The following is a 27,670-nucleotide window of genomic DNA, read 5'->3' on the forward strand; positions in this document are numbered from 1 at the left end:
TTAAATGGAAATTTTAAAAGAGGAGGCCAATTATGTGATTAGGGAACTTTTATATGTGTGTCTTAATTACATTCCAGCATTGTGCTTATACTTGGCAAAAATTGTATTTGAATTTGAATACCAGAGTAAAGGGCTTTCTACTTTTATTGTTTCCAGCATTTATGTTACATTAATTGACATTCTCAAAAAAAGAGGACAGGAAAGCAAACAAATGCTCTGTTTAAGGTCAACAGTTACCACTTTTGTTGTTTGGACAATAATATGTTTAGGGTGCTAATTGCAGTTAACATTGTCATTATACATTAGTCTGAAGTATGTGTTTCTCCAATTTCCTGTAGACAAAAAAGCACGCTTCACTGAACTGGTTTATTTAACTTTCTGAAAATAATTTAACAAGTGTCACATTTCACTGACCTAAATACAAGGACAAGGACTGTCCTCTCCTGTCCAATGCTATTTCTTTTTACTTAAATCCTACGAAATAAATGAAACGACTTAATGAACACTGAATTATGTATACCCCTTGTAAAATAATAAGGGCATTTGTTTATTATACTTCAAATAAGATTGTTTGAAATATGATACCCGAGCATAAGGCTCTGTAGTTTCTTCATGAGATTCAGAAATAGATTTGGATTGATTTCTCCAATATTTCTCCAAAGTTTAAGTATAATGCTTGCTTTTTCTAACAGAGAAATAATTGGTTTATCCATTCAGTGTCTCCAAAATTTAGATTAAAAATTAACTACTGCAATGAGTACCTAGATAGTATGTAATCAGAGCTAGAATATCTAGGCAAAATTAAAGATTCAAACGCTCAACAGTATTTTCTCCTTGGCCTTTCTGTTTAGCCACAAGAATTCCGCACATATTCCAAGAATCACCTGAGTAAAGCAATAACGGTTGTATTAGTAACCTTCCACCAATATGTCTCTAAATGTATTTCAATTTTCCTATAACTTTCTGCCTTCTGGTGATCTCTGGTCTCCCTGCAGGAGTGTCAGCATATTCATGGTAAGATATCATGAAATAAAGACTAAGGATGATAATACAAAGCCCAAGTGAGTGACTGTTGGAGTTTTGTGGGAAATGACATTGCAGCTACTCTTCTAGCTTCTGACAAGTATGCGATTAGCTCTTGTCACTAAAGTCTTTCCCATCCCTGGTGATTAACTGAGCACTTCCCGTGGCAGGCTGTCCTCTGGAGAGTGTTAAACACACCTCTGAAAGAAAGAACCCCAAATACCTCTTTCTACCACTGGTGGCACTAAAGCCAATGGCAAAACGTCCAGACTTGACTTTACAACTTGACAAACAAATAAAAGAAACAACTCTAGTGTTTCCTGAGGTTTCCAGAGGATTCCAGGACACTTCTCTTAAAAGCCCTACTTTTTGTAGACACATTTGAAATATATTGCCAAACTTACACTTAATGCTATCTTGAAAAATAAAACAAGTAGACTGTTTACTGGAAGCTTATAGCACCAAGTCCGCTTTTTGAATGAAAAGGTACAAAAAGTGTTTTTGTGTGGAAATGAAGGAACTGATAGCCAGTTTCCAAAATGACTTTGGCGAGATTCATTTCACTGTGACTCTATCACATCAAATCTCCAAAGTGGCTGAGGTTTCAGAAAGAGAGTGACTTTTCTTTTGGGGTTCAGGAAGCTAAACTTCATTCAAACAGCAACTCAATTGTTTCTGTGTTTACAGTCTCATGTGCGGAGACATTGTCTTCAACCTCTAACTCCCATAGACATCAGCTCTGACGCAGTAAAGAAAGTCAAGGACAGCTTCCTGCTCACAGTGGCAAACAAAACAATCTGGGAAAAAGGTGCTGGGTACACGTTACAGAGACCCAAGGCACTATTTTTCCATTTCTTTTCTTATGCAAATGGAATAAACCAAGAGACTAAGAATCTTGATTGAATTTGATAGGTAACTTCTTTAGACCTCTGATTTCCCTTTTTCAGATGTTCTCATCTCATTTTACCTTTTAAAATCGTTACTCATCAAGTATTCTTGGGCTTCTCTTTTTGTGAATTGTCATTTAGATGAGCTTTTGCAAGACCAAGTATTCTTTGGAATTTTTATACACATGAACATATGTATATGTGATTTGCTCTCATAATATCACTTCCTTGGGCTCTAAAAAATGTACTGGGCTTTTAGTTTTTTTATGCAGCTACTCCTCAACTATAGAGTCAAATAGAATTTTGTTTCCATGGCCATTCATGTTGCTCTTCAGAACTTAATATACTTGAAGGACGGGAATTAACACTGCCTCGTGGAGATAATTGTGTTGAATTTTTGGCAGTGACTTCGTTCTGCACTTTCAAGTGTTGGCCTTGCTGCTGCCTCTTTTCTTGTGTTTCTTTTTCTTTGATTTATTCTTTCAGCAGTTGTAAAAATGACAGAATATTAGCCACAAATAATTTTAAATGGTATGCAAAACTGTAATAGTTTTGTTAGGAAGGATGAAAGTTGTTAATATTTTCACATTCACAAATTTAGTTGCCAGCAAATCACTTTACTTGATGTTTTAGGAAGCATTTCCAGAATTTTCAGTCCTTTTTTTTCCATCTGAAAGGACTCAGCCCTAGAGGATTGATTCTAACAAAACCTATCCCCCCAAAATTTGGACACATTCTTAAGCTATCACCAGTAGAGAGGTAACATTGTGATAAACCATACAATTTTTTTTTTTCTCTAGGGAAGAGGTAACTTTAAAGTGCAGTTGCTATACAAACAGTAACCATAATAATTATTTACAAATTTGGGTATCAAAATTGTGGAATTTGAGCAGAAAAGTACAAAGGTTGGGGACAATGCAGAGGAAAAAAAAAGGCACAAAGAAACTTTAAACTGATATGTTTTTCTGACCCAACTGGAAATATGTGTTGGTTTCACAAGGACACACACATATGTAAAAATTCATTGAAAAAGAGGTAAAAAAATTCACCCAGCATGCAGCTCTGCAATATTTAGGAATACATGCTCAATATACAACTAAAAATATGCAAACTAATTTATGTAAAAAGGATGGTTTTATTGGTGACGTATAATGGCCAAATATTAGAAACATCTCAAATGTCCATTATGAACATTTTTTTAAATTATGAAATTAATTTTTGCTTATATACATAATGGAATACTATGCAGCTATAAATTTATATAATTTCAGAGGAGAATATTCAATGATATTTAAATGTTTTCACAGTACATTAATTATTAAATCAAATCATAAAAGTATGTCTACAGTATAACCTAAGTTTTAAAATCAAATTTACAGATATATTAGAAGCAGACAAATTTCCTAGAAGATATATATACCAACTTTTAATAATGCTTATAACTTTGATGAGATTACAGGGGACTATTTTTTTCCTTGGGCTTTTGTGTATTTTCCCAATATACTATAATAAATAAATGATTCTGATAAAAAATATATAAGGAATATTATTTTAAAATATATATTAGGAGACATCATTATTGCTCACTCCTCTGTCAGTGAAAGAATGTGTTTCTGGTCCTGCCTCTTCCACCTTTGAGGTCAGCTCCTTCCCAGCATATCTGGGTGGCTGCTGTTCTCCATCTGATCCAAGTGTGAATAAGATAGTACTTTTTGGTGAGATAAGGGAAACTGGTTTCAAAGGAAATATGGAAAAAAAGTGCTTTTTCACATTAGTATTAATATGCTTGACAGCGTGTTAGAATAGAATATGGAAGAAAAATAAAGAGTAGAGGAGACCTTCAAGATGGCAGAGGACTAAGATGTGGAGATCACCTTCCTCCCCACAAATCCATCGAGAATACATCTACATGTGGAACAACTCCTAGAGAACACCTACTGAACTCTGGCAGAAGACCTCAGACTTCCCAAAAGGGTCTTGGTGCTCCGGCCATGTGTCAGGCCTGTGGCTCTGAGATGGGAGAGCCGAGTTCAGGACACTGGTCCACCAGAGACCTCCCGGTTCCACATAATATCAAACGGCGAAGACACTCCCAGAGATCTCCATCTCAATGCTAAGACCCAGCTCCACTCAACAACCAGCAAGGTACAGTGCTGGACACCCTATGCAACAGCACTAGCAAGACAGGAACAAAACCCCACCCATTAGCAGAGAGGCTGCCTAAAATCATAATAAGGTCATAGACACCCCAAAACAAACTACCAGACATGGTCCTGCCCACCAGAAAGACAAGATCCAGCCTCATCCACCAGAACACAGGCACCAGTCCCCTCCACCAGGAGGCCTAGACAATCCACTGAACCAACCTTAGCCACTGGGGGCAGACACCAAAAACAGCGGGAACTACAAACATGCAGCCTGCGAAAAGGAGACCCCAAACACAGTAAGTTAAGCAAAATGAGAACACAGAGAAAAACACAGCAGATGAAGAAGCAACGTAAAAATCCACCAGAGCAAACAAATGAAGAGGAAATAGGCAGTCTACCAGAAAAAGAATTCAGAATAATGATAGTAAAGATGATTCAAAATCTTGGAAATAGAATGGAGAAAATACAAGAAAGGTTTAACAAGGACCTAGAAGAACTAAAGAGCAAACAAACAATGATGAACAGCACAGTAAATGAAATTTAAAATTCTCTGGAAGGAATCAGTAGCAGAATAACTGAGGCAGAAGAATGGATAAGTGACCTGGAAGATAAAATAGTGGAAATAACTACCACAGAGCAGAATAAAGAAAAAAGAATGAAAGGAATTGAGAACAGTCTCAGAGACTCTGGAACAACATTAAATGCACCAACATTCGAATTTTAGGGGTCCCAGAAGAAGACAAGAAAAAGGGACTGAGAAAATATTTGAAGAGATGATTACAGTTGAAAACTTCCCTAATATGGGTAAGGAAATAGTCAATCAAATCCATGAAACGTAGAGAGTCCCATACAGGATAAATCCAAGGAGAAACATGCCAAGACACATATTAATCAAACTATCAAAAATTAAATACAAAGAAAAAAATATTAAAAGCAGCAAAGGAAAAGCAACAATTAACATACAAGGGAATCCCCATAAGATTAACAGCTGATCTTTCAGCAGAAACTCTGCAAGCCTGAAGGGAGTGGCAGGACATATTTAAAGTGATGAAAGAGAAAAACCTACAACCAAGATTACTCTACCCAGCAAGGATCTCATTCAGATTCAATGGAGAAATTAAAACCTTTACAGATAAGCAAAAGCTAAGAGAACTCAGCACCACCAAACCAGCTTTATAACAAATGCTAAAGGAACTTCTCTAGGCAGGAAACACAAGAGAAGGAAAAGACCTACAATAACAAACCCAAAACAATTAAGAAAATGGTAATAGGAACATACATATTGATAACTACCTTAAATGTAAATGGATTAAATGCTCAAACCAAAAGACATACACTGGCTGAATGGATACAAAAACAAGACCGGTATATATGCTGTGTAAAAGAGACCCACTTCAGACCTAGGGACACATATAGACTGAAAGTGAGGGGATGGAAAAAGATATTCCATGCAAATGGAAATCAAAAGAAAGCTGCAGTAGCAATTCTCATATCAGACAAAATAGACTTTAAGGACACTACATAATGATCAAGGGATCAATTCAAGAAGATATAACAATTTCAAATATTTATGCACCCAACATAGGAGCACCTCAATACATAAGGCAAATGCTAATAGCCATAAAAGGGGAAATCAACAGTTACACAATCATAGTAGGGGACTTTAACACCCCACTTTCACCAATGGACAGATTGTCACAAATGAAAGTAAATAGGGAAACACAAGCTTTAAATGAGACATTAAACAAGATGGACTTAATTGATATTTATAGAACATTCCATTCAAAAACAACAGAATGGACTTTCTTCTCAAGTGCTCTTGGAACGTTCTCCAGGATAGATCATATCTTGGAGCACAAATCAAGCCTTGGTAAATTTAAGAAAATTGAAATCATATCAAGTATCTTTCCATCAAGTTCCATTCCAAACACAATGCTATGAGACTAGATATCAATTACAGGAAAAAATCTGTAAAAAATACAAACACATGGAGGCTAAACAATACACTACTAAATAACCAAGAGATCACTGAAGACATGAAAGAGGAAATCAAAAAATACCTAGAAAAAAAAGACAGTGAAAATACATCCACCCAAACCTATGGGCTGCAGCAAAAGCAGTTCTAAGAGGGAAGTTTATAGCAATAAAATCCTACCTCAGAAAATAACAGACATCTCAAATAAACAACCTAAACTTACACCTAAAGCAATTAGAGAAAGAAGAACAAAAGAACCCCAAAGTTAGCAGAAGGAAAGAAATCATAAAGATCAGCTCAGGAAAAAATGAAAAAGAAATGAGGGAAACAATAGCAAAGATCAATAAATCTAAGAGCTGGTTTTTGAGGAGATAAGCAAAATGGATAAACCATTAGCCAGACTCATCAAGAAAAAAAGGGAGAAGACTCAAATCAATAGAATTAGAAATGAAAAAGGAGAAGTAACAACTGACACTGCAGAAATACAAAGGATCATGAGAGAATACTACAAGCAACTCTATGCCAATAAAATGGACAACCTGGAAGAAATGGAAAATTCTTAGAAAAGCACAACCTTCTGAGTCTGAACAAGGAAGAAATAGAAAATATAAACAGACCAATCACAAGCACTGAAATTGAGGCTGTGATTAAAAACCTTCCAACAAACAAAAGTCCAGGACCAAGTGGCTTCACAGGTGAATTCTATCAGACATTTAGAGAAGAGCTAACACCTATCCATCTCAAACTCTTCCAAAATGTAGCAGAGGGAGGAACTCTCCCAAACTCATTCTACGAGGCCACCATCACCTGATCATCATACCAGAACCAGACAAAGAAGTCACAAAGAAAAAAAAACTACAGGACAATATCACTGATGAACATAGATGCAAAAATCCTCAACAAAATACTAGGAAACAGAATCCAACAGCACATTAAAAGGATCATACGCCATGATCAGGTGGGGTTTATCCCAGGAATGCAAGGATTCTTCAATATATGCAAATCAATCAAAGTGATACACCATATCAACAAACTGAAGGATAAAAACCATATGATCATCTCAATAGATGTAGAAAATCTTTCGACAAAATTCAACACCAATTTACGATAAAACACCCTCCAGAAAGTAAGCATAGAGGGAATTTACCTCAACATAATGAAGGCCATATGACAAACCCGCCAACATCATTGTCAATGGTGAAAAACTGAAACCATTTCCTCTAATATCAAAAACAAGACAAGGCTGTCCACTCTCACAACTATTATTCAACATAGTTTTGGAAGTTTTAGCCACAGCAATCAGAGAAGAAAAAGAAATAAAAGGAATCCAAGTTGGAAAAGAAGAAGTAAAGCTGTTACTGTTTGCAGATGACATGATACTATACATAGAAAATCCTAAAGATGCTACCAGAAAACTACTAGAACTAATCAATGAATTTGGTAAAGTAGCAGGATACAAAATTAATGCACAGAAATCTCTTGCATTCCTATACACTAATGTTGAAAAATCTGAAAGAGAAATTAAGGAAACACTCCCATTTACCATTGCAGCAAAAAGAGTAAAATACTTAGGAATAAACCTACCAAAGGAGACAAAAGACGTATATGCAGAAAACTATGAGACACTGATGAAAGAAATTAAAGATGATACAAACAGATGGAGAGATATACCATGTTCTTGGACTGGAAGAATCAACATTGTGAAAATGACTCTACTACCCAAAGCAATCTACAGATTCAGTGCAATTCCTATCAAACTACCAATGGCATTATTCACAGAACTAGGTACAAAAGATTTCACAATTTGTATGGAATCACAAAAGACCCCGAATAGCCAAAGCAATCTTGAGGAAGAAAAACGGAGCTGGAAGAATCAGGCTCCTGGACTTCAGACTATACTACAAAGCTACAGTAATCAAGACAGTATGGTACTGGCACAAAAACAGAAATATAGACCAATGGAACAGGTTAGAAAGCCCAGAGATAAACCCACGCACATATGGTCACCTTATTTTTGATAAAGGAGGCAAGAATATACAATGGAGAAAAGACAGTCTCCTCAATAAGTGGTGCTGGGAAAACTGGACAGCTACATGTAAAAGAATAAAATTAGAACACTCCCTAACCCCATACACAAGAATAATCTCAAAATGGATTAAAGACCTAAATTTAAGGCCCAAAACTATAAAACTCTTAGAGGAAAACATAGGCAGAACAGTCTATGACATACATCACTGCAAGATCCTTTTTGACCCACCTCCTAGAGTAATGGAAATAAAAACAAAAACGTATGGGACGTAATGAAACTTAAAAGCTTTTACACAGCAAAGGAAACCATAAACAAGACAAAATACAACCCTAGAATAGGAGAAAATATTTGCAAATGAAGCCACTGACAAAGAGTGTAAAAAGACATATCAGGAAAGTACCAAACCAAAGAACATTACTGTAATGTGTTAAGGCCAGCTAAAATAAACAAACAAAAACAGAACATGAGGAGTAGGGAGACTCATTATCTAATGATAATACATTCTATTAACTAAGAGGATATAGGAATGTTAAAGATTATGCATCTAAAACACCTTGGAAATAGATGAGGCAAAAGTTGGTGGAACTACAGGAGGAAATTCCTAAGAGCTCATAATTAAAACATTTTTCTTAGTAATTATTGACAGGTAAACAAAAAATAGAATATCTAAAAAATACAGTTAACAAGAGTGACCCCTGGATACATAGAGTTCTAGAGCCAATAATTTTTTAAATATGTTTTCTCTGTAACTCTTAGAACATTTATAAAAATTGATCAATACTAAGCCAGAAAGAGTCTCAAATTTCAATGAATAGATTATCATATAGTATGTGATTTTACAAGTCAGAAGTTAATAATGAACAGAAAAATAGTTTTGCCTTTTCAGCTCTCAGATCTGAAGGAAAATACTATGCAGCAATAACCATCAGAGTCAGCTGCCTTAGTTTTGTTTTCTGTTTTTTTTTAAATTGCTGTTTTACTATTATCACATTTTCTTCATAAATCTTGAGAATTTTTGTCTGTCCTTCTGTCATTTGTGTATTGTTTGCTTTGTTACTTTACTACCCATTAACCCCCCCAAAGTCTCCCTCTTTCAGTCTCTTATTGATCTTCATTTTAAAATAGTAGAATAGGCATTTAGGAGTTTATATTATCATTAAAATGGTCTCGTCTAGGTTTTGCATTGCAAACCTCTGAGTTTGGACTTCTTATGTTTCAAAACAAACATCATCAAAACAAAGAAAAGGAATAGAAAAATCAAACAAAACAAAGCAAAAACTTGAGTTAAAGCAATTACTTAAGAGAGTTAAGTAGCAATATACGTAGAACGTCAGTGGATATTTATCATTGAAACCAATAATGGGGACATGGGAGAATTTACAAAAATACATTTATAAAATCAATAAGTATACAATGTCAATCTCAGATTCTACAGAGGGTGACAAATTAGAACAAAACATTTTGTGAGTATAATATACAATTTCCATGATAATTGCTAACATATATTCTATGACTTAGTCAACAAAAGTTTTCTTTCCTGTGACAAAATAGTTTTTAAGCGGAACTCAAGAGGAATGATTAACACTGCTGATGCCTCCCTGTAATTACTCAAAATTACTCTTCTTATCCTTTGTTCCTAACAGTTTTTACTTTACTTGTTCAATGCCAGCTGGAGGGTAAATGGGTCTGCAGAAGGAACTCTTAGAAGTAAATGAGTATTCATGGGGGACACTGAGCTTTTCTGGCTGGTCATTTGCTTGATTAGTTGCATAGAGCATATGTGTTCATGTTATTCTGAGATTTCTCTTGTGCATACTTTCAGATCATGTGTCCGTTTTCCCATATGTTTCTTATCCTTATTCTTTCTTCCCCTTGGAAGGAAAAAGTTGCCTATGACAACTGAAGTTATATATTTAGTTCATTTATATTATTTGCTCAGACATTCTTTTTTTCTTCCGGAATGAGGTGGAATGTAACCAAAATATATTCCTGCATCAGCCAGATGTCATCCTCACTTTTCTCCACTAAAAACTGTGGTTCACTTTTTAAGACTCTGTGCCAGAGACCAGAGAAAATTTAAGCTAGAGTCTCAGGTAAGGTGATCGCTTCTCAACCCCAATCTCTCAATCAAGATTCTGTTACTTTTCGGGGCTTCCCTGGTGGCGCAGCGGTTGAGAGTCCGCCTGCCAATGCAGGGGACACGGGTTCGTGCCCCGGTCCGGGAAGATCCCACCTGCCGCGGAGCAGCTGGGCCCGTGAGCCATGGCGTCTGGACCTGCGCGTCTGGAGCCTGTGCTCCGCAACAGGAGAGGCCACAACAGTGAGAGGCCCGCGTACTGCAAAAAAAAAAAAAAAAAAGATTATGTTACTTTTCTAGATATGTATGAAAAACTCTTCTCACACACACAAACACACACACACACAGAGCATGTGCCCTTACCTGTGAACACACATATATTTACAAGAAAAATAATTTCAAGCTCTCGCTTCATTTTTGAAATTAAGACTGTCTCAGAAAACAGAATATATGTGTTCACAAACAGCTCTTATTATAGTTTAAACCTACTTTGGCTTTTCTCTTTTTTTATTCAGTTATTCATAATAAGAATAGATTTCCACTTGAAATTTAGGGACATGATTTCAAGTTTGTTTTATTTTGTCCACATTTAAGTAAGTTAATAGTATCCTTCACCAAATAAAATCCTACAGAGTGAACATCGAACCATCAATTCAACAATGTATATAGTCCAGTGTCTCATTTAGTAACATATGTAAGATCTTTGTGCTGGTTATTAAGCTATTTTCTTTTTTTAATCTTCTTTTTAAAGGTTTATTTTTATTTATTTATTATTTATTTAGGCTGTGCCGGGTCTTAGTTGCGGCCTGCACACGGGATCTAGCTCCCTGACCAGGGATGGAACCTGGGCCCCCTGCACTGGGAGCACGGAGCCCTACCCATTGGACCGCCAGGGAAGCCCCGAAGCTATTTTCTCTCCGTTTCAAATCCTGCCCCCTCTGCTCTGCTTGGCTCCCTGCAAGACACATTTCCCTTTTGCCAGATGGTTCCGGCTGTGCCAGGTGTCGAGAGACAGTGCTAGGCTGGAGAAGATGGCAACTCTTCATTCCTGTCCTCCCCTCTGTCCTGTCAGAGTCACCCGGCGATGCCCCATCCCCTGGCTATGGCTAATTGGCAGATTTCCCAACGCTTTGAGAATCAACCTCAAGGTGCTCCTTAAGGAGCATCAGCCCCTGCTGGCTGGCTCGCCCTCCTCTTAGATCTAATCCCAGCTCCACAGGCCTCCTCCCTAAGCTTCTGAGACCCGCGCGCCAGCCCAGTGGTGACCACCGTGGAGATCTAAGCTCCTGCAGATTTCTAAGTTTCCAGACTCTTCCCTCTATTCTCCAGTCCTAGTGATGGCTGCTGGTAGCTGCTTCCTGGAGTTATTACCTCTGTGGTACTCTAGTATTCCCTTTATTGCCACTTCTCTTCTTCAACATCTGGTTGATAATCCTCCGTGTTACATTATTCCTAGGAAAAGGGAATGCTGCCCTTTCTGTCCCTTGACTCAACACTGGCATGATGCGTGGCGCTCTCATGTAAGAGCAGAAACCCCACCATTTATTGAAGCGGAGCTATTGTAACACCTACATACAACCTATATAATAACCTGTATAATACCTACGTATGACATATAACTGTCAGCAAATATTTGACATATTTTAAGGGAATGACGCTTGGGACAGAGGCTCCTAGACACATGATTTGGAAGTTATTTATAGTATATCTTTTAAGAGTATTAACTAAAATTAAAAGGGTACTATAGATAAGATGACTTTGCTAACCAACTTATCCATCGAATCTATTAGGTATATGTATTATCAGAAATACAAGTCACATTTAAATATACAGTTGTAAAACCTACAAATCATTCTGTATATTTTGTTCATAAACATTGAGAAGCATTAGTCATTTATATAACGTTAATTATTTTCTTCTCTGTCAGCAACCAAGGCATATAAATAAGTACATATGAAGTTAAAATGATCAAAAGAAACTATCTGAAATGAAGATGACTGTACTATCACACTTAATTTTTATCTTTTTTAGAACAGTGTACACATATAAAGAAAAGCCAAACTAAAACGTCAAAATTACACCATTTTCAGGGACACAATAACCATTGGGAATTAAGCCACACATTAGTCCAATGTACTTCCAGTTTGCAAGGCATATACCTTCCCTTCAGCGTGAACATGTTCTTAGTCTTTAGCCGCCCCAGATCCCACCAGTGTTGATAATTCCTCACCTGCCTCGTCTCTGACCATGCCACCGACTTCAGGCACCTCCTGTGAACGGAGACTCAACATATTTTATGCAGTCAAGTCAGACAGTATTAGACGCACAAGAGAGCGTGGAGAGGGGCAGGTGGAAAAAGCAGCTTGGCACCAGGGCCAAAAGGGGAAGATGTGTTAGAGACTGGAGCTGCCTTAATATAACCGTTTCCCCCTCATCCTTACAAACAGGACCTAGGATGACAATGTTCTCAATCATAGGACTATGTATTCCCCAGACACACTTGAAGCCACTTTTAACCATGTAACTAAGTGCAGTTAATGAAGCGGAATCAGAAGTGTTATACGGTACTTTCAAAACAAAATGGTACTGATGAACCTTGTGGCAGAGCAGGAATAAAGACGCAGACACAGAGAATGGACTTGAGGACACGGGGAGGCGGAGGGGTAAGCTGGGACGCAGTGAGAGAGTGGCATGGACATATATACACTACCAAATGTAAAATGGATAGCTAGTAGGAAGCAGCCACATAGCACAGGGAGATCAGCTCAGTGCTTTGTGACCACCTAGAGGGGTAGGATAGGGAGGGAGGGTGGGAGGAAGACACAAGAGGGAAGGGATATGGGGATGTATGTATACATATAGCTGATTCACTTTGTTGTACAACAAAAACTAACAGCATTGTGAAGCAATTATACTCCAATGATGTGTTTTTTAAAAAAAGGCAGTGGGTGGAAATTACACTTTGGGTAGGATAGATTACATAGGAATAGAACAGCACTTCTGCAGAAAATAATTGAAATCCAGATAAAATACACAAGCAAAATGTTTAATGGCAGTCGAGAGACAAGAAGTGAGGTAGGAGAGCTGAACGTGTTCCAGAGCTCAGCTGAGCTGGGAGGGAGAAAGCAGAGCTGTCAGGGATCGCCTGGCTGATTAGAGCAACAAGCCCAAAAGGAAAGGGTTAAGCCTTTCATGGCTTCCTGAGGCGGTGTAAGCAAGAGACTAAAACCAGAGAAACACCAACTCCCCCGATTCCATTTTCCCCCGTGGAATGGGCACCGTTGAAGGTCGGTGGATCAATGCAGGTGCGGGCATGTGCCGCAGCGGAAGGGGCCCCGAAGGCTCCTGCAATTGTGTGGACCATGGAGTTCGGGGGGGTGGGGGGGGGTGTGAAACGGAAGGACGGGGGTGGAATGTAGTAGATGCTGAGTCAGGCTGGGGAAAAATAGCGCCCCCCCACTTCATAAGGAGACCTTGGCAAGGCCTCAGATAAAGAGATTTAGGAATGAAGGCACTGCGGCTCAGTATTTAAATACGTGAAATGCATGGCCTGTCAGAGGAGCCCAAGTCCTGACTTGGCTGTCCACTGGCTGTGCCCCAAATTCGAGGTCTGTCAGGGAAAGCCTCCGTAATTGCCTATGGTCAGGCACGAGAAAGCACACAGAGGCTTTGAATCAGGAGCCAGACTCCTCAGAGGTGAAATAATTTCTGCCTCGCCTTCTACCCTGGGGCGGATGGATCTGGGCGAGAGCTGGGGACTCAGAAGCTCAGCTCTGATCCCCCAGAGGCTGCTGCCCGGAGACAGAGGAAACCCTGGGGTTATGATAGAATTTGGCAACTCCAAGCATGTGGTTAATTTTCCCCTGAAAATATTGCCGAATTCTGGGCTCCATGGGGCAGGAGATGTAAAAGCTAGGTGGGAAACCTCTGAAAAGCATATCAGAGCTATCACCAGTCTTATAAGACAAAAATTACTCCCTGAAATGGAGAGGGGCCTTGGAGAATACCCAGAGCTCTTGGTTGAGTCCGGATCAAACTCGAGTAGAATAAGCTTCAGTGGGGCTGCGGTGCAGCCGTGATTCAGAGCAGTTCTAACTAAGCCTCTGTTGTTTCAGCACAGTAGCAAAGGTAAATACTGTCTGGAGGAATATATTATCACTGTAAGCCTCTTAATTGTTTTACAATAGAAAAACTTGCCTTTAATAAAAATTGCTAAAGCACAAAACTAATATCAGACCAAAAATAAAATAAAATGAAATAAATAACATAGAAACAGGCTCACAGATCATTGAGATATGGGTGCTACCTGACAAGGACTTCAGAATAATTATGATCACGGCGTTGTTACTGTTTCCGGTGCGCTTTATTCCTTTGTGTAATTCCCTATATCTACCTGGTATAATTCCCTTCTACTTCAAGAAGGACTTCCTTTAACATTTCTTCTAGTGAAGAGCTGTCAGTGATGAGTTCGTTAAGTGTTTGTATGTGTGACCCTACAAAATGTAGAGCAACTGAAATTCCCATATACTCCCAGAGGTAATGTAAACAGGTACAATCACAGTGGACAACCAACAGTTTCTTAGAAAGTTCAACACATACCCCTGATACACCCATTCCACTCTTAGGTATTTATCCAAGAGACACAAAACTCCAGTCCAAAGATTTGTGTACAAATATTCAGAGTAGCTGTATTTGTAAAATCCCAAACTGGAGATCACCCAAGTATATACTTATATTGGGGGAATAGATAAACAAATTTTGGCATACCCACACCAAGGAATACTCACCAGCAATAAAAAGAAATGATTATTGGGGGCTTCCCTGGTGGCGCAGTGGTTGAGAATCTGCCTGCTAATGCAGGGGACACGGGTTCGAGCCCTGGTCTGGGAGGATCCCACATGCCGCGGAGCAACTAGGCCCGTGAGCCACAACTACTGAGCCTGCGCGTCTGGAGCCTGTGCTCCGCAACAAGAGAGGCCGCGACAGCGAGAGGCCCGCGCACCGCGATGAAGAGTGGCCCCCGCTCGCCACAACTATAGAGAGCCCTCGCACAGAAACGAAGACCCAACACAACAAAAATTAATTAATTAATTAATAAACTCCTACCCCCAACATCTTTTAAAAAAAAAAAAAAAGAAATGATTATTGATGTACGCAACAATATGGATACATTTCAAAATCATTATTCTGCATGAAAAAGTAAGGCAGAAAGAGTGCATTCTGTATGATTCCATATATATATAAAGTTTTAGAAAATTCTAACTAACCTACGGTGACAGAAAGCAGATCAGGGATGATTGCCTGTGGTTAGGAATGGAGAGAGAGATGGATTACAGAGGGGAAAAAGGAAATTTTCTAGTGTAATTAAAATGTTCAGTATTTTGATTGTGATGATGGTTTTATAGGTATATATATGTCAAAAATGACCAAATTTTGCAACTTAAATATGTAAAGTTTATTGTATTTTATATTCCAATATAAATTACGATAAAATTATATCAATTTTCATATATAATTATATATCAATTTGGATAATCTTTATTCAGTATTTTTTATACTGTGTTAAATTTCAAAATGAAAATGTTGACGTGTAATACATTTTTCCTATACCTGCTCTTTGATACTTTCTACTTTTTCTCCTTAAAAAATTTAATTTTACATAAATGTTGGTAAATTAAAGTTACTTATAATTAGGGCACACTGGAATTTTTCAATCTTTTTATAACCTCAGTTATACATATAAATTAGTTGTTCTCAACCAAGAGTGGAGTGTGGCTTTGCCCCTCTCCTTCCAGGGGACACCTGGCAAGGTCTGCAGACATTTCGGGTTGTCACAGCTGGGAGGGTACTACTATTCTAATGGGTAGAGGCCAGAATGCTACTAAATATCCAATGATACACAGCACAGACACTCCCTCTGCCACCAAGCAAGGAATTATCCAGTTCAAATGTCATTAGTGCCAAAGATGAGAAACCCTGACGGAAATTATTTATTTATTTACTTGTTTGTTTGTTTATTTTATTGCGTTGAATGGTAAAGAAACAAGTAGAAATGAACTAATGAAGAAAAAAATTTATTTTAAATGCAGGAAAAAAACCCCAATACATACTAAGTTAATTTTGTTTCTTAGCGATAGAATAAAGTGAAAATTCACAATTTAAGCTACTTTAGGAAGTCCACTCATTTCAAGTAATGCAATATTATAGCACCTTTTGAAGATAAAAAAGATTTTTTCATTCCAAATAAGAGTAACTCCTAAGGAGACTTAGAATAACTCCTAAAAATGTTTCCAGTTAGCAGTTACATTATTACAAAGCTAGGGGCCCTGATGACATTTTTTAGTAATTTAAATGATAATAATGTCCTAAAATATTTAAAACAATGGAAATCTTAATGTGAAACGCCCCCTCTGGGTTCCCCAGCCCTTCTCTCAATAGGTATCTCTCAAACCCTATTGTTTTCATTATTAGTTTCTCAGCAAATTGTTCCATGGAAAGAACAAAGCAAGTCTCAGGAAAATTATAGCATAATAAATAGAATAAAAATTTACAGTGTATTGTATAATATTTTGGTATCTACTACTTTAAAAACTATATTGTTAGCAGAAAAACCATTTCACAGGATCGACGTAGTAAATATTTTTATGAAGATGATAAATTCAGTTATAGTGCATAAATTCAGACATTATTTCTCATAGTAAATTTTTTAAATTTCTATTCTTGAGACAATCTGAACCTTTAGAAATGTCCTGTATTTAGTTCTGTTACTTTCAAAGTAAAGTTATTTGCCATTTCATTATTTTGTTATCAATCTAGAATAGTCATTTAGGGGAATGTCATAGATTTAACTCTGTTGATGAATTCTAAACCCACTCTAAAGTTTAGACACAAACATAGTAGCACAAGACTCATTTCAGATTAGATATGGGGTATCTTTCTTAATGTTGTTTTAGTTTGCCCAGTAGGAAAAGAGAAACTCTGAAGCTTAATCCTGTTAATTAGCTTTTGGCAAACATAGCTACAAACAGTTTAAAAATCCTATCTCACTCTAGTGTATGGAAGTTTAATAAAACACGCTGATAGCTGTAGCTTGCCCTTTCTTTTCTAATTGTAATCACCCTTCCAACTCATTATTGCTGTGGCTCCCGTTTTGCAAAGCAGAGAATTAGAGGAAAGGTGGGGCTAAGGGTTATTTTTTTAAAGATTAACTTAAAGTGTTTATTCAAAGGGCTAACCATATCACATTAGCTCTACAACGTCTTCTATCAATTCATGGTTTTAATATATTGTGGAATCTGAAGAGACTTTATGAAAATAATGTCCAAAGCTGACTCCCAGTCATGGCACCAGGAAGGGCTGAGAATCACTTCTAAGTATAATCAGGAAAGAAAATGAATTCACCAGACAACTAGGCAAGCATTGCTTCCATTGAACCCGGTTCTTATAATTAACCTTGAAGAGCATTGTAGCTCAGTGTGTTTAACCCAGAGGAATAGCTGATAGAAAACACCACAGTGAAAGAAATACAGGAAGAGACAAGCCAAGGAATTTTCTAGTAGTTGTGAAAAGAACATCAGAGAATGCAATTCCCGTGAGCTTTGTGTTCCCTAATTATTTTTAGGCGGCAAAGAAAAGACTTTGCGCATTTGGATGAATATCCCTAAAGGAAGAATGTATAGACGTTGTAAATAAAATCACTAGACCTCTGATTTTAGGCTTAATTGTCTTAAAATAATAGTAAGACAATTGCCAACATGTTGTAGGCAGCAGATTTTCCATTACAAATTTTCCTCATTCATGTTTTTGTATCATTAAAGTATATTAAAAAATAACCCTGCACAGGAATTTCTGTAACCAGCTGTACCTCTCATCGTTCAGTCTTCCTCTTTTCTCTTCCTGTTTTCACTTTTATTAATTGTTTCCCAAGTTATTTTGGTCACTTCTGGATTCTACTAACATTTATTGAGAACTTTGTATATACTAGGCATAGGGTTAAGTGCTTAAAAAATGTTTTTTTCCTTTAATTCCACAACGATCTCATGTGCAGGCACTATTACATACCACATAGTTGTGAAGAATGAGGCTTAAACTTGTAAGTTTAAATAATTACTCAGTCACTCAGCTAGTCAGGAACAGAGTTCTAATTTAAAAGGACAAACTCTGCCTCCTACCAGTTTTTACTTACCCCTCACATACTACTTCCTCTCCCAATGCCTTTCTTTGGCCTGAGTGAAAGCGATGTTACCCAAGTCTCAGGGCTCACGTGTGTATTTGTAAAATTCCCACACTGAGCCTCCTCTCTGAACCGCCTAGATTTCTTTGGTCTCAAAATCAACTTGAAGAAGAAAGCAGAGAATTTATTATGAGTAGCTTTATAGCAAAACATGATAAAGTATTACCACTATTTTTATTGTAAACTTGATTGAGATTACTTTTGCATAGCTTAAACCGCCTCAATTTTTAAGTTTAAAAATGATGATTTATGTTGTTACCCCAAGGGGAAGCTGAGATTATTCCAGGAATATTCTAAACTCTTGTTTATTTCATGGTAGCTTTCTCATCCAAGAGAAATGCCACTACTGAAATGAATGCAGATTCTAGCTGAAAAAAGAAAAAAGGATCATTTTAGTCTCCCCAAACTGAACATCTGTCGAATTCAGGGGCAGTACAGTTACTGGGATCATATATAGCCACCATGTTCATTCATGAGGATGCTATAGAACTAGTAACTTAGAAACAGATGCGTGCATGTCTGGGGGAAACATCTTTGGTTCTACATACTTTTCTGAATGGCAGGTATTACACTAGTTGTTCCCTTTCTAGGGAACTTTACCATCTATTGTGATTTATAAATAAATCAGCAAAGTGTGAGTCTCTGAATGATATTTATATATTTTAATAATATATTTTCATGTGTAATTATCATGAATATAATATACTCACCTGTTGGTTACCTCATCTTGCTGTTCTCTCATGCAAAAGTCACACACTAACTGCTGTCCTAACTCTATATTAAAATAGACTAACCTTCTAGTAGAAAAAAATCCTAACCATGCAAGGCCTAGTGACTCTGTTCCAGAGTTTTATCTCTGAACTTTATTAATGGTTAAAACATCTTAAAATTTAGATAACTGAGAAAACTGTGATGCAACCAGGAATTGCTATCTTAGCACATTGTTTGAGAACATCTGCTGTTAACCCTGTGTTTAAAAGAATGCTATCCTGGGTAAGTCAAAGCTGAAAGATAAATTCTGCTCTTCACATCGTAGCACAAAAGATTTCAGTACTGTGTGCCGTGGCTGAGTGTGACAGTCGTATGTAACATTAGTGTGACAGCCAAGTAATCTGAAATAGTTTAGGTAAAAAGGAGGTATTGTGTGCAGGTTAAGATCACTCATGTGATTGAAGGGAGTGTAAACTTACAGCTGGATGTCAGGAGCTATAAGAACAAAGAAAAATTCTCTTATCATCTCTTAAATCGGCTTTATGCTTTGCTGCTGCAGTGCAGCTTCTAGAGAATGACAGGAAACATTGGTTCCACCACTTGTCAACCTCAGATCCATGAAGCCTCCACCGCGGAGGGATGGATTCATGCCCAGCAAACCCAAAGAAAGACTCAGATGCACCAGCTTAGGTCACATGTCCATCCCTCAATGAAGTAACCGTGGCCATGAGAACGTGTAGCCTGTGCTCTTAGCTAATTAACACAGTGCCTCAGTGGGCATAACATCTGTCACTTACTTATATACCATTGCCAGGCGCGCTTTTGAGTAATGTGCGTATATGGGAATGGACTTCATCTAACAGTCCTATAAGACGGGCAGTATTATAATCATGCTCTTTGTACAGATGAAAATTAACTGAGGCCCAGAAAGTTGAAGTAACTGGTTCAAAGTTTGAGTAACTTGCTTAAATAATAGTACAGTAGAATTCGAACCCAGGCAATATTTGAGCTTTGGTCCCATTTGAAAGCAAATGGAGAAGAGGGCTTTTGAGATCCTTAGAATACTGTAGGCTATTAAACAGTGGTCCTGGTGGGCAAGGGGGAGGGGTGTGGCAGGTAGAGTTTTTTCTCAGTTCATCATTTTACTGAATGCTGCCTTTTAGAGCCATGACTATTTGGAGCTTAATCAGACTTCAAACTTGTGCTGGCCCTAGGTTTTGTCTCCAGTCCTCTGTGTGTTTAAACTCAAAACCTCCAAGTTACAAGCAACAGGCAGATGTCCTCAGGGCAATTATTGGCTTCAGAGCATGGGAACTTTTGTGAATTATACTTTCTTATAATTTTTGATCTCCTGTTTTCCAGTCTGGATGTACATTTAATGACATTTCGTGGTATTCGATTCAGCCTAAAAGTCGACCTTGACCAGCATGACTTGCCAGAAAATGAAGCCCCGTGATACCGGGTTGTGGCCACAAAAGTTCGTTCGGTTTTCAGTAAAGATAAAAGACACATTTTTCATTTCGCGGAGAAATTTATTGAACAACGTATTCACTAACTGAACAAACTTTTGGGCCAACCCAATATATTTTATCTGTAAATAACAACAACAAATATTTTCATTAAGAGTGAACACTTAGTACAAGTTGATAAACCCATTGTGTTACACAAAGATAGGTACAGGAATTATCTAATTCTTAGCAGAAATGTGATTTGAGAAGAAATCAGTATCTGTCAAAACTCCATATTGGTAGCATCCATCAGCTGGTAGATTTGCAGACTATTTAGTGCTTATAAATGACGGAAGCCTATTAGAAAAGCTAAATGTGGAGGTTGCATTTTTTTTTTTTTTACCTTAGTATAACATTCATCCATAGTTTTAAATTGGCCAAGGGCATGCTTGTTTTTGGTTGTATATTTTGTCCAAATGTATTGAGTATGGATGGTGTCTGATTTTCTTTAAGATGGACAAACTGGGAGATGAAGAGGATGGAGGAATAAAGAGTTCTTCCAATGCCTTGGAAATAAAGGCAAAAGTAGGAATTATTTGAGAAACTCTAAAAGTCAGTTCATAATGGGTGTCTCGTAAAATAGAAACAATTGTCTTTGAGGTACAGATTGGTTACGGTTCCTTTGGCTATAATGCAACTGACATTAGCATCTAAGGGAAGTATGATCTGCTTCTGTTTTCGTAAATATGTGGAATACATTGGCAAACTTATGCTTCTGGTAAAAGCAACTAAAAATTTTATATAAAATATGAAAAAGTATCTTTTTAATGTATCTGTATGTTGACAAAGTCAGGAGTACTAAGGCCAGGGCCGGAGTGAAAGTGGGAACACTGAGAGGCTTTGAAATTATTTCTTTTTCTGACCCAAGTGAACTTGAACACAAGTTTTTACACACTTTGCAGAGTTTTATGATAGAAGTCATCAGACTCCCGCACCTCAATAATTCTCAGACTCCAAAAGGGCCATATAACCTGAGGATGAGGGAGAATTAGAGATAATTCCATTCTACCACAAAGGACGTCAAGGAAAATGCCTGCATTGTCATACTTCTCCTGAGCAAGGGGAAAAGAATGTTCCCTTGAGAACATGTAGTGATAAACCTGTCTTCTCAGAAGATGACAGCCTGAATTCACACCACCTGAGTGACACACACACGAACTAAAGCTATAAATTTGGCTTAGGGAGTCTGGACTGTACCTACAGAAGCAAATACCAGTCTGTTCTGGAGAAAAACATCCCAGGCTTCAAAGTACTTCCACATATAAAGTTTCAAGGCAAATTGAACACCTCACAGTCAAATAAAATCACAAAAATATATAAAGAAACAAGGCACTCTAAACACCAGAAGAAATTACAGCAGCAAAATCTAGGACCTGCAAAGAGACCATTCAAGGGAATTATAAGCACTTTATAAAAGCAGAAGGAACTTTAAAACAATCCTAAAGAACCAGAGGAATGAGGGGGGAAGAATCAAAAGAATGCCTGGAAATTAAAATAAATAAATAAATAAAACACTTTAAGTTTTAAATTGAATTATCAAATAAAAGCTGAAGAAAATATCCAGAGTTTGGCCCAGAATAATAAAAGAATTAGAAAGTATAATGAAAAGATTAAAGACATAGAGAAGTTAAAAAACCTAATAGTTCCCAGTGGAAAGGAGGGAGAGAATAAGGCAGAAGTATTATCTAAGGGTATACTGGCTGAGAACTTCCCAGAATTTGAAAGACACCAAATTGTATTAATTCAAGAACCTCAATGATTTATAAATGAAAACAAATATAAAAACAAATAAATAAAAGAAATCTACCTAAAACACGTAATAGTGAAATTTAAAACACCTGAAGCAAAGGCCAAACACTTAAAGCAGCTGAAGAGAAATTCTGATTATTGAAATAGAGCAATAATTAGACTGACATCTGGCTTTACATAAAAAATGAAAGCTTAGACAAAATGGAATAGTATCTTCAGTATGCTAAATGAAGATAAATGTTGACCTAGCACTCTGTAGCCAATAAAAATAGTCTTTTTTAGGAAAGAAGGAAAAATAAAGACAATTGCAAATAATCAAATAAATCCATATTAAATAAATTGTAGACAGAAAAAAATAATGTTTCCAGATAGATGGGCTGAGATGTTAGCTATTACAAAGCTAAGAAATGTAGGAATATGTGGGGAAATCAAAGCCAGCATTCACAGGCAGAGGCTCTAAAGAGTGATTATGAGCTTAGACTCTGAAGCCAACAATGTGCATTGAAAAGCTGACTGTCATTTAATTGATGTGATCATGCAAATATTAATTAACCTCCGTCTGCCCTTTTCTTCTCCTTTGTAAATTGGTGATAATAATACTACTTCCCTTATAGGTTATTATCAGGAGGATATGAAAAGAGTGTTTGGAAAAATACCTGAAACGCAGTCAGCATGTGTTATGATTATTATTACTACTGTATAAAACAGTAATGGCAATGTTGTATGAGGTTTAAAAGATCTTAAAATTATAGCCATAAAGCCGGGAGTGGTGAATATAATTGTGTTGTTTGGAAAAGGGTAAAGATATTGATTTTCAATTTAGATAAGTATGCATGTTAAAATTTCTAGAGAAACCACGAAAAGCATAGAAATAGAGTTGAATACCTTCCAAAGAAGTAAAGAAAAAATAGAATGAGAATCTTTTCTAAAGCTGTCTTGTGGGTTGGTTCAGCCAGCGAGAGGCATTGCCAAGAGACTGGAAATGAAAGGAAGAGGGAACGTGGGTATTGTATTGTGGTTCCAGTTTTGGCCAGCTGACCCGTAGGCTCTATAAACCAGTTTTCTCCTTTTGTCTCCCTCTAGTCTAAGAAAGGTAATAACTTCCCACTGTTGTTTACACTGTCAGTCTTTTCCACTACCTATGTGATCATGCATTAGATTATATCTATTCAATAGAGTGGTTCCTATTCCTTTGTCCTTTTCTAATACTATGGTGATAGAGCCATCAAGATATAATAGCATGACTCTTTTTGAATTATGGTTTTCTCAGGGTATATGCCCAGTAGTGGGATTGCTGGGTCGTATGGTAGTTCTATTTTTAGTTTTTTAAGGAACCTCCATACTGTTCTCCATAGTGGCTGTAGGGGCAGGATGGGAATAAAGACACAGACGTAGAGAATGGACTTGAGGACATGCGGACGGGGAAGGGTAAGCTGGGACAAAGTGAGAGAGTGGCATGGACATATATACACTACCAAATGTAAAATAGATAGCTAGTGGGAAGCAGCCGCATAGCACAGGGAGATCAGCTCGGTGCTTTGTGACTACCTAGAGGGGTGGAATAGGGAGGGTGGGAGGGAGACGCAAGAGGGAAGAGATATGGGGATATATGTATACACATAGCTGATTCACTTTGTTATACAGCAGAAACTAACACACCATTGTAAAGCAATTATTCTCCAATAAAGATGTTAAAAAAAAAAAGATATAACAGCAAAAGACAGTATCTATTTAGTAATTCCTTAATTCCCCTTGCTCTGATTCTCTGCTCACTGAGTAACTTTCCAACCATGATGAGACTTTTTCCAAATGGCTTCCTTGAAAGAGACGATGTACTAGTTATAGTTATGTTTGAGTATTTCATTCTTTTGGATAATCATATTCTTGAGTTCCTGTAAGCTTTGAAAACAGATCTCTGCTCTAGAAGCAAATCTGCTATGAATACTGATATTTAGATGTCTGATTTTACAATGTTGAAGGCCAGATCCAGGAGAAGAGTTAATTCTGTAAGTGAGACATTTTACCTAATAGCCAATTGTTCTTTCCCAGTAAGCCAGCAACCAGTACCATTTATTCAGAGTTCTTTACGTAGATAGTATTTTTATTTTAAAGAGTGCTTCAAGGATAAACATATCAATATTCCTGGTAGAAAATTCAAGGAACATTCAATTTCTGATGCCAATGTAAGTATGGCTCTTGGAGATAATAATGCTCTTTCTATCTCTATATAGTCTTTTACAGAAAAACAAAAGATTTTAAAGGTCTTAAAGGACAGGGCTTTAAATATTTTAGGAGGATCAACTCTTTTTAAAAAAAAGCCCTTATCTTTTTATTAGGCAATCTAAAAATTTCCTTCTCTAGCTGTTTTATTTATATAAACAGATGAAAAAGGCAATTTATAACTGAAGTTTGTTAAGACATTTGCAACTCTTAATTAGTGTGCAAAACTTAGATGGCCATGCTTTCCTTTGCTCAGTGTATTCTCAATGCATTCTAGTCCACAGATGTATTTTAGCATACAATAATAAAATAATCAGTTAAAAAAAATATGGCCCTCAGCAAATATTAGTTGATTTGTGAGGAAGATTATTTTCTTAACTTACCTACTAGAACATTTGACACATACTACACTCCTGGAGAACAAAGTCCTTTGAAAGAAAGGGAGCCACCAGTAGACTAACTTAACTGTATGGATTTCATAATATCGTGATTAATTGTAATGGGTGGTAAAAGTCACTTCGAATACCTTTTTGGAAATAAGCGAGACATAAATTTTTTAAAAACAAACTTCGTAAGCCTGGCACAAAATATGCTGTTATTAAATACTTGTTGAGTGCATAAAATTATCAAACATGCTTTTACTAGACATGTGTCTCTATAACATCAAAACATTAGCTAAGATTTACAGGAAATGAACTCACTGATTGAATGTTTCTTTGATTTTCTGCCGCTGCTGTCTGTCTTTCCTGACAAACTGAAGGATTTTAGTTTTCCTAAGAAAGTAAAGCTTGTCTGATTAATTTTCCCTCATTTCAGTGTCATATCTATAGACTGGCAGGTTCATAGATGGTATTGATTGTCAAGTACCCCCAACTCCATGAAGAAAACAGGGCTGTAGGATTGTGTTTATGCAGTTGTGGATTTAGTGAGAAATATGCTGGTTTCAGAAACCAAGAGTAAAAGGTAACTCATCAAAAGCAGAGCCACGGCCATGAAAGCTCACAGGGGTGGCTCTGAGGAGCCGCTGCTCCTTGCTCGCTGTGCCCAGGAGGGAGTTTTGGGGGGACGTTTCTAGCAGCTGCCAAAACCATTTGTTTTGGGGATCCTGCCTGTTTCTGCCCTGCTCAGCACTGCCTGCCAACTTATGCTTATTCCTCGGTAGAACAGAAATAAGCATCTGGACAAGCTGATGAGCTGCAAGACCGAGCTTTGTGACTTCACCTCTGGGGAATTATAATTTATGCCAAAGAGGTGGCATTTATCATATGGGTCATGGACACAAAAGTAAAAGTCAAGGCTGTCCCAGTGACTAAAAGACACCATAGGAACAAGTAGGGATGCATCTCACAGAGACAGCGGCTTCCTTCTTCTTTGATGAACACCTGGAAGATTCCCCAAATAGTTGAAAACCGTGTGGCTGACAGGATCTTGGTGCTCTGTCCGGGTGTCAGGCCAGAGCCTCTGAGGTGGAAGAGCCGAGTCCAGGACATTAGTCCACCAGAGACCTCCTGGCCCCATGTAATATCAAGCAGCGAAAGCTCTCCCAGATATCTCCACCTCAACACTAAGACCCAGCTCCACTCAACGACCAGGAAGCTACAGTGCTGGACACCCTATGCCAAACAACTAGGAAGACAGGCACACAAACCCACCCATCAGCAGAGAGGCTACCTAAAATCATAATAAGGTCACAGACACCCCAAAACACACCACCAGACACAGTTCTGCCCACCAGAAAGACAAGATCCAGCCTCATCCACCAAAATACAGTCACCAGTCCCCCCCAATCAGGAAGCCTACACAATCCTTTGAACCAATCTTCCCCACTGGGGGAAGACACCAAAAACAGCGGGAACTACAAACCTGCAGCCTGCAAAATGGAGACCCCAAACACAGTAAGTTAGGCAAAATGAGAAGACAGAGAAACACACAGCAGATGAAGGAGCAAGGTAAAAACCCCACAGAGCAAACAAATGAAGAGGAAACAGGCAGTCTACCTGAAAAAGAATTCAGAGTAGTGATAGTAAAGATGATCCAAAATCTTGGAAATACAAAGGAGAAAATACAAGAAGCATTTAACAAGGACCTAGAAGACATAAAGACCAAACAAACAATGACTAACAACACAATAAATGAAATTTAAAATTCTCTAGAAAGAATCAATAGCAGAATAACTGAGGCAGAAGAACGGATAAGTGACCTAGAAGATAAAATAGTGGAAATAACTACCACAGAGAAGAATAAAGAAAAAAGAATGAAAAGAATTGAGGACAGTCTCAGAGACCTCTGAGACAACATTAAACACACCAATGTTCAAATTATAGGGGTCCCACAGAGGAAGAGAAAAAGAAAGGGACTGAGAAAATATTTGAAGAGATTATAGTTGAAAACTTCCCTAATATGGGAAAGGAAATAGTCAATCAAATCCATGAAGCGTAGAGAGTCCCATACAGGATAAATCCAAGGAGAAACATGCCAAGACACATATTAATCAAACTATCAAAAATTAAATACAAAGGAAAAATATTAAAAGCAGCAAAGGAAGAGCAACAATTAACATACAAGGGAATCCCCATAAGGTTAACAGCTGATATTTCAGCAGAAACTCTGCAAGCCTGAAGGGAGTGGCAGGACATATTTAAAGTGATGAAGGAGAAAAACCTGCAACCAAGATTACTCTACCCAGCAAGGATCTCATTTAGATTCGATGCAGAAATTAAAACCTTTACAGACAAGCAAAAGCTAAGAGAATTCAGCACCACCAAACCAGCTCTACAACAAATGCTAAAACAACTTCTCTAGGCAGGAAACACAAGAGAAGGAAAAGACTTACAATAACAAACCCAAAACAATTAAGAAAATGGTAATAGGAACATACATATCAGTAACTACCTTAAATGTAAATGGTTTCAATGCTCCAACCAAAGAAAAAGACTGGCTGAATGGATACAAAAACAAGACCCATACATAGCCTGTCTACAAGAGACCCATTTCAGATTTAGGGACACATACAGACTGAAAGTGAGAGGATGGAAAAAGGTATTCCATGCAAATGGAAATCAAAAGAAAGTTGGAGTAGCAATTCTCATATCAGACAAAATAGACTTTAAA

Source organism: Delphinus delphis, chromosome 21 (assembly GCF_949987515.2).
Source record: "Delphinus delphis chromosome 21, mDelDel1.2, whole genome shotgun sequence".
In the NCBI taxonomy this organism is placed as follows: Eukaryota; Metazoa; Chordata; class Mammalia; order Artiodactyla; family Delphinidae; genus Delphinus; species Delphinus delphis.